This window comes from Octopus bimaculoides, chromosome 6 (genome assembly GCF_001194135.2).
Source record: "Octopus bimaculoides isolate UCB-OBI-ISO-001 chromosome 6, ASM119413v2, whole genome shotgun sequence".
NCBI classification, from domain to species: Eukaryota; Metazoa; Mollusca; class Cephalopoda; order Octopoda; family Octopodidae; genus Octopus; species Octopus bimaculoides.
This window is the reverse complement of record NC_068986.1, coordinates 89193163-89200546: the sequence shown is the minus strand read 5'-3', so window position 1 is coordinate 89200546 and position 7384 is coordinate 89193163.

Genomic DNA, 7384 nt, shown 5'->3' with positions numbered 1-7384 from the left:
AATATGAAAGAATATTGGTGGAATGTCCCAATAAAAACCTCAATAAAGTGCAGACATAATAGACCGGATATAGTAATCTGGGACAGAGAAGAGAAACTGTGTACAGTAGTAGAAATCAGCTGTCCTGCGGATGTCAACATCCCACTAAAGATTAGAGAAAAAGAGAAGAACTACGCCGAGCTACTGAGAAATTTACAGATACTCGACCCAGACTACAAGTTCAGATTCATACCCGTGATTGTTGGGGCATTGGGATATGTAACGAACTGCCTCAACAAAAACCTGGAAAAATTAGGGTTCTCAAAACCTGAAAGAAAAAGGCTGATTAGAAGACTACAGATTCAAGCCATCTATGGAACTGTAAAGATATGTAAAACTTTCCAAAAATTTAGCACATAAATACATATGCATGCATCTAGACATAAAAACGCATCCATAAAACAAACATACAAATCTGCGCATACACTAACACCAAATACTGCACACACACACATACATATGCACAAATACCTAGATGATGTTGATAAAAGTTCCAATGAAGGAGCCTTGAATCTATGTTAGAGTCCGGCTCTTTCTCTATGGACAAGAAATACAGAAATGAAACTGATTGATTACATACATACATACATTTACATTCATACATACATTTACATTCATATTGGGTTGGCCCAAATATATATGTTCGCTTTTGTCGACACTAAACTTCAAGCAGTTTTTTTAGGTAGCTAAGTTCAATCTGAAAACTCTGTCCATTGTTGTCAAGGCTAACTTTCAAGCACTCTTGTAAGAAGCTAACTTCACTATGACGTTTGGGCATGCACACCCGTTAGATACTTGACACTGCACTGTAATTTAGTGCAAACTTGCGACGAGAGAGTTTGTATTATGTCTGATTTGTATCACCCTCAAAATAGAGAATCTAAACGAACATTATCAACACCTGAATTTTTTTTCCTTTTAAGAAAGGCAGAAAAAAAAAAGACAGGAAACCTGCAGGAAATTATGCGCTGTGTAAGGAAAGGATGTTTTTACGAAATGTGTATACCAAAAATGGTCTTCAAGTTGTCGATCTGGGAATTCTTCGATCAAGATTTCCCAACTGAGATTACCAGCGACACGAACTCCCGTTATGTGACAGGATAACCACTGACATATTACCCATATATCGAAATCAAGTGCCCAAAACCATCTGTAACAACATGATTACGTCATCAAACTAAATGTTTGGGTCTCACAATTGAATGTAACTAATCTTGCCCACCAGATTCGTTGCAGAAACGTGAAGAAAACGATCGTTTAAATGTTGTGAAGAGAATGGTGACAGGGAGCGAAAATTGGTCCTCTCTGACAATATCAACATGAAGCTCATGCAGCAAAATTCTCAAGATAACCTCCAAACCAGGACTTTATTCGAATAAGATTTTGCTACTAACTTGTGCCCGTTTTTATGAAAACTTAAGTGTGGTGAAGAACGAAAAGAAGTGAAAAACAATGACTGTTTCACATTCCGAACAATTCAATTACAAACGTTTCAGAAAGAGATGGTGTGCATATGTGGGTATACCTAATATAATAGGATTATGGGAAACTTAAGATACTCTATCATCACAGATTAGCCCTTCTGCTGATATCTAATCTCAGTCTGTTTGCACATTTCCACTACTTCCTGATTAGACAATCGAAACCAGTCAATGAATCTCTGTGGTACTCAGCTTGGTCGTAACTGATAGAAGGATATTTCTTCCATTTATCCACTTGAGAAAACTTAATGTTGGAGTTTTCTTGTACTTAATTCTATACTGTAGTAAAGCTAACTATTTCTAATTGATCACACTACCGGCAAGATCAATCTTGCAGGCAAGTATCACTGAGAATTACCATGAGATGATTACAAACTCAGAAAGAAAATATCAATGAAGAAAAACCAGCAGTTTTCAGTAAAGGTAGCAGAAGTTTTGATTACTTCAGTACAGATCGTTTATCTTGTTTTCTCAGTGTGAAGCACCACCAGCAAGAACACAAAATCTAGCATGTTATACTCATTAGAAAGGAGCTTAATGTTTTGGCGTGATGATTTACGGGAAATTATTTTAAAAGATTTAATAGGATGAAGAATTTGACTCATTCAAGCAACTTATTTGTTTCAAGACACCAAGTATGTGTGAGATTTAGGCTATATTAGAAGCGGTGTGACACGTCCTAAAACTGATGCAGAAAATAAACGATGCCCTTAAATATAATGGATGTCCACTCAGCATTGGAGAGGTGTTTGTTACAAAGCTAAGAAGAGATGGTCTTTAATTGATGAGCTGGTAATAATTGCGTATAAATTGGTTGACTTAAAGGTACTCTTGTAGGTTATACAATGTTTGAACAAAAACTGTACAAAATATCCTCTATCCAATTTCCATTGTTTTCATCAGAACAGATATCCATGTCCAATGTGAAACACTAGACGAAAAGAGCATTCAAATAACTAGAGACAAATGTCGATCAAGTATCAATGCAAAACTTCCTTGCATGGACTGTTCAGAACAAAAGTGCAGTAAAAGCAGATGGTCCAATATTGCAGGAGAGAAACATCTCCATAAAAAATAATGATATTTTGTGTACGGACACCATACAGCATATGTGCCTTCCAACTTCCATGCATGTGATATATGGATCCGCACAATATTGTTGTTGGCACTCCGTCGCTTACGACGTCGAGGATTCCAGTTGATCCGATCAGTGGAACAGCCTGCTCATGAAATTAATGTGCAAGTGGCTGAGCACTCCACAGACACGTGTACTCTTAACATAGTTCTCGGGGATATTCAGCGTGACACAGTGTGACAAGGCTGGCCCTTTGAATAACAGGCACAACAGAAACAGGAAGAAAGAGTGAGAGAAAGTTGTGGTGAAAGAGTACAGCAGGGTTGGCCACCATCCCCTGCCGGAGCCTCGTGCAACTTTAGGTGTTTTCGCCCAATAAACACTCACAACGCCCGGTCTGGGAATCGAAACCGCGATCCTATGACAGCAAGTCTGTTGCCCTAACCACTGGGCCATTGCGCCTCCACCCGCACAAGATAGATACAGAGAAAAATACAGGCATTCAAAATGAGAGGGCAACTCCAAGCGATTTGGTACATAGATAAATTCACCAAGGAATTTCATTCATAGAGACATTCATCTAACTGGCATCGAAACAATCAATATCACATGGCCGAAGAAAAGAAATATGATATGATATGCAGACTTATCAAGATGGAGTAACCTAGCAAATAATTTTATTAGGAAAATGTGTGATATGCACGAGAAAGGTAGATATACAGAGAAATTATTAAAAACACAAAACAAAATCTGATGCACACCTCTAACAGACTGAAGCATCGTACACGGTATATGGTACTGCTAGTGTGTCTTCATCAAGAAATGAGAGTAGAAGACAAATCCATGCATACTAACATTGGTAACGGTAAATACTTCTTTAGCAAACATTAAGTGGAATTGAATGTAATATGTAACTTAACAAATGTAATTTTTGTTGATGATTAATGCATCGATGCGCCCTACCGCAAATAATGTCAATTGAATGAATTAAGCAATTTTACCTTCTTTACATTTCATGAGAGAAGTTTGATGGAAGTACCCAGTGCACTTGTGCTTCCTCTCAGAGGAACAGTTTTCATATACGGATATGCGTCTGTAATGTACATATATAGTAATATCACACTACAAGAGAGTAAAATCCTTAATGAGTTTGGCAATATTCTGAATAATCGACGTAGTGTAATGAACATTCACAGGAGTGACTGAGATCGAATTGCTACTTTTTATAATGTCCTTATATCCAGGATTGCTGAAATATTTCCTAATCGACACAGTAAATAGATTTTAAAATCTGAATTCTAATCGAATGCCGTTCTGGTAATCGGTTTTTAAATATACTAGCGAAATTCCGCATGGAAAATTCTTATGAAATAATGTCTTATGATTAATAATTTGAAATAAAGTAAGTAACATTCATTCGCTAATGATATTCACAAGTAACAAAATTTATTAATAACAATATTTTTTATATGATGTATCATTATAACGAGTTTTCTAAAGCATTAAAATACGTAATTTAAAAGAACGCGAATTGTTCAGACTCCACAGTTCTAATCGCACATTCAGGACTTGTGTCTATACTGGAAATAACTTATGTATTCTTTGATTTGCTAAACGCTGTTTCTAGTTACATTGACGTCGATATGCCCCATTCTTAGTGCGATGTACTTAGCACTAATCAATTATTGAAACTAGTGCACTCCAAGTGAGCATTTCTTGATTTGCAACAATGTTACAAATATTCATTTCAATTTTGGGTGGAGTAGGGTTTTTGAGCCGATTGCATCGATCCCAGTGTTCAACTTTTACCTGATTCATCGGCCACAAAAGGATTAAAGGCGAAGTCGACCTCGATGGAATTTGAAAAAAACAACATAAAGACGTACGAAATGCCGCTAGGAATTTTACCCGGCACGATAACGATTTTTCTCGCTCGCTGCCTTACTCAGTATTACAAATATTAATAATTAATAGTCGATTCTATAATCAAATATATAAACATGTAGCTGTTAGTTGTAGCGATAATCAGAAAAGCAAAAACGATATATGTACTTGCAAAAATTCTTATCTGGTGATTGCACGGGGTAATCTTTTTCCGCTTGTGGACAATAAGATTTGAATAACTCAATGCAGCTGTCTTTCCCTGAAAAATATAAAATTTCATATCTTATTTTATGTTTTTACAACTTCTGGATAGTTAGATAAAATATTAGATGAGAAGATAAATTAATACTTAATTCCGCTCTTAATTTGCGTCATAATTTGTAATCTATATTACGTACTTTGACAACAAAGATAATCATTTCCTCATAATAGACAATTAGTAAAATAATCTTACCAGGGCAAGCATTTTTGTGGGTTTTTACAAAGGATTTGAAGCAATATTCGTCTTTGAATTTGTCAGCACACTTCTTAAATACGATAAGACGCCTGATGTTGAAAATAAATGGTTAAAGATTATTTTTGAATTATAAAACTCAAAATTTTATTCATAATTTGGCAATGCTTTGGATCTGAAGATTGATAGAAATATGGACAAGTTTGATATAATCATTATTTCTGAGATTAATATACTGCTTTGTGAAACTATACTTTCGTACTTCCGGGAATTACAAAATTATTCGTATTCAGAGGCAGGAGTTATAGAAAACAGTCTGCTGCTTTGTCCCATGTTTCTATACTTGTCAATTTCAGAGAAATCATCTTTGCGTTTATTAATCAGCTAAGCGTGTATTTAAATGTGGTTAACATGCACCATTCTACCTCGATGTATCTAGTGCCAATCTGATAAAGTAGCTTTGTGAACTACTCATTTCCCAACGAGTATTTCTAGTGTTGTACCAATGTTAGCGGCGTTGTCAATTAACTGCAGGTTATATCGTTATATTCTTTTTGTCTATTATTTTTATTGTTTCAGTCGTTGAACTTCAGCCATAATGGGGCATTAGATTGAAGAGCTTTAATTGATCATATCTCACCCCAATTACTACATCTGAATTCAGTAACTAGTCTTGCTTTTGAGGAGTCGCTAAGTTACGAGGATGTAAACAAATAGGCCGTGAATGATAAATGAATTTTCACACTTACATATAACCACTCAGACACATATACACTAACTCATGTGACCTTACGCCGTTCTTCTGAAAAGCTTTCACTCAATATATTCAGCTATATATATAAATATTGGCCCGTAGCTAATGTAAAAAACACATGTGCATGGAACTAAATCCGATATGATGTGACTGCCAAAGGATCTTCTTAACCACACAGGTATTGATTTATGCAAATAATTAAAAATTTACGTGTTACGTGTAATAATGATAGAATATTTGTAAATAAATATATAAATTTACGAACGAGCACTGGTACGTATCCGGATACATTAGTGGGTACTCTCTCATGGCTTCATGACATATTTGTCTGTACTTTCCTTCGCACTCACTGATTTCATCTGCAGCTAGAAATTTGATATATTTTATGTCTTTAGTTCTTAAATATTCTGACCATAAAGACGAAACTGGATCTTTTCGGTTATCACGGGTTTGAATTTTTAAAATTAAGTGAAAATGATCAAGTTTGGTTGATTGATGTTATTTTTCACACTGATTCCGAATTTACAATGCCTTTATTCTTAGAGATTTAGTAAACTGTTGGAGGTGCAATGACCCAGTGGTTAGGGCAGCAGACTCGCAGTCATAGGATCGCGGTTTCGATTCCCAGACCGGGCGTTGTGAGTGTTTATTGAGCGAAAACACCTAAAGCCCCGCGAGGCTCCAGCAGGGGATGGTGGTGAACCCTGCTGTACTCTTTCACCACAACTTTCTCTCGCTCTTTCTTCCTGTTTCTGTTGTGTCTGTAATTCAAAGGGTCAGCCTTGTCACACTGTGTCACGCTGAATATCCTCGAGAACTACGTTAAGGGTACACGTGTCTGTGGAGTGCTCAGCCACTTGCACGTTAATTTCACGAGCAGGCTGTTCCGTTGATCGGATCAACTAGAACCCTCGACGTCGTAAGCGATGGAGTGCCAACAACAAAACATTAGTGGGTACGTTGCATGTCGCTAATATTCTGTGTTCTTATATCTATCTACCGATGTTGGTATTTATATAGAAAGGGACGTCAAATAGATTTGATGCACGATATCATATTTCGTGACAATAAAATTTGGGATTCGTATAAGTATCATAAATGACAATCACCGCAATGACTAACAAAAATTATAAACTATTTTGATTTACAAGATTCTAGCGTGGTTTGACACCTATTCGTCAAGAGTAAAAAGAAACAGATATTTCTCTCTCCCCATAAATCCAAATTTAGGTTAGTTTAGTCGTTATCTGTGCGTTGTATTCGAGGTTTTAAGTTCTCATCCTTCAACAGTAATGGTTGGCTCCATGTTTTATGTAAACTGTTGCAATATTTATAGTATCTTCTATTAGTAGGTAAAATAATTTTTTACGATCATTAGTAAAGGCTAATGTTTCGAAACCCAATTTTTATGGAATGCAAAATCAAGGTTAGCAGGATACGAAATATAATTTGATTTCGGAATTGGTTGAAGCATTAATAATATAAAATAACCAAAAATATTCTCACCTTTACATATTAAGTGATAGACAGTGACGAAGTACCTTTCGCAGTCGTGTCTCGTCTCATAAGCACACATATAATATGTTAACAGGCGACTGGAATATAAAAGCCAAAGAAAATCTTATCAGATAAATGAATACAATTTCGTAATAATTTCACAAGCCAGGTAAGACCATAAAACGTTCAGGAATATATAT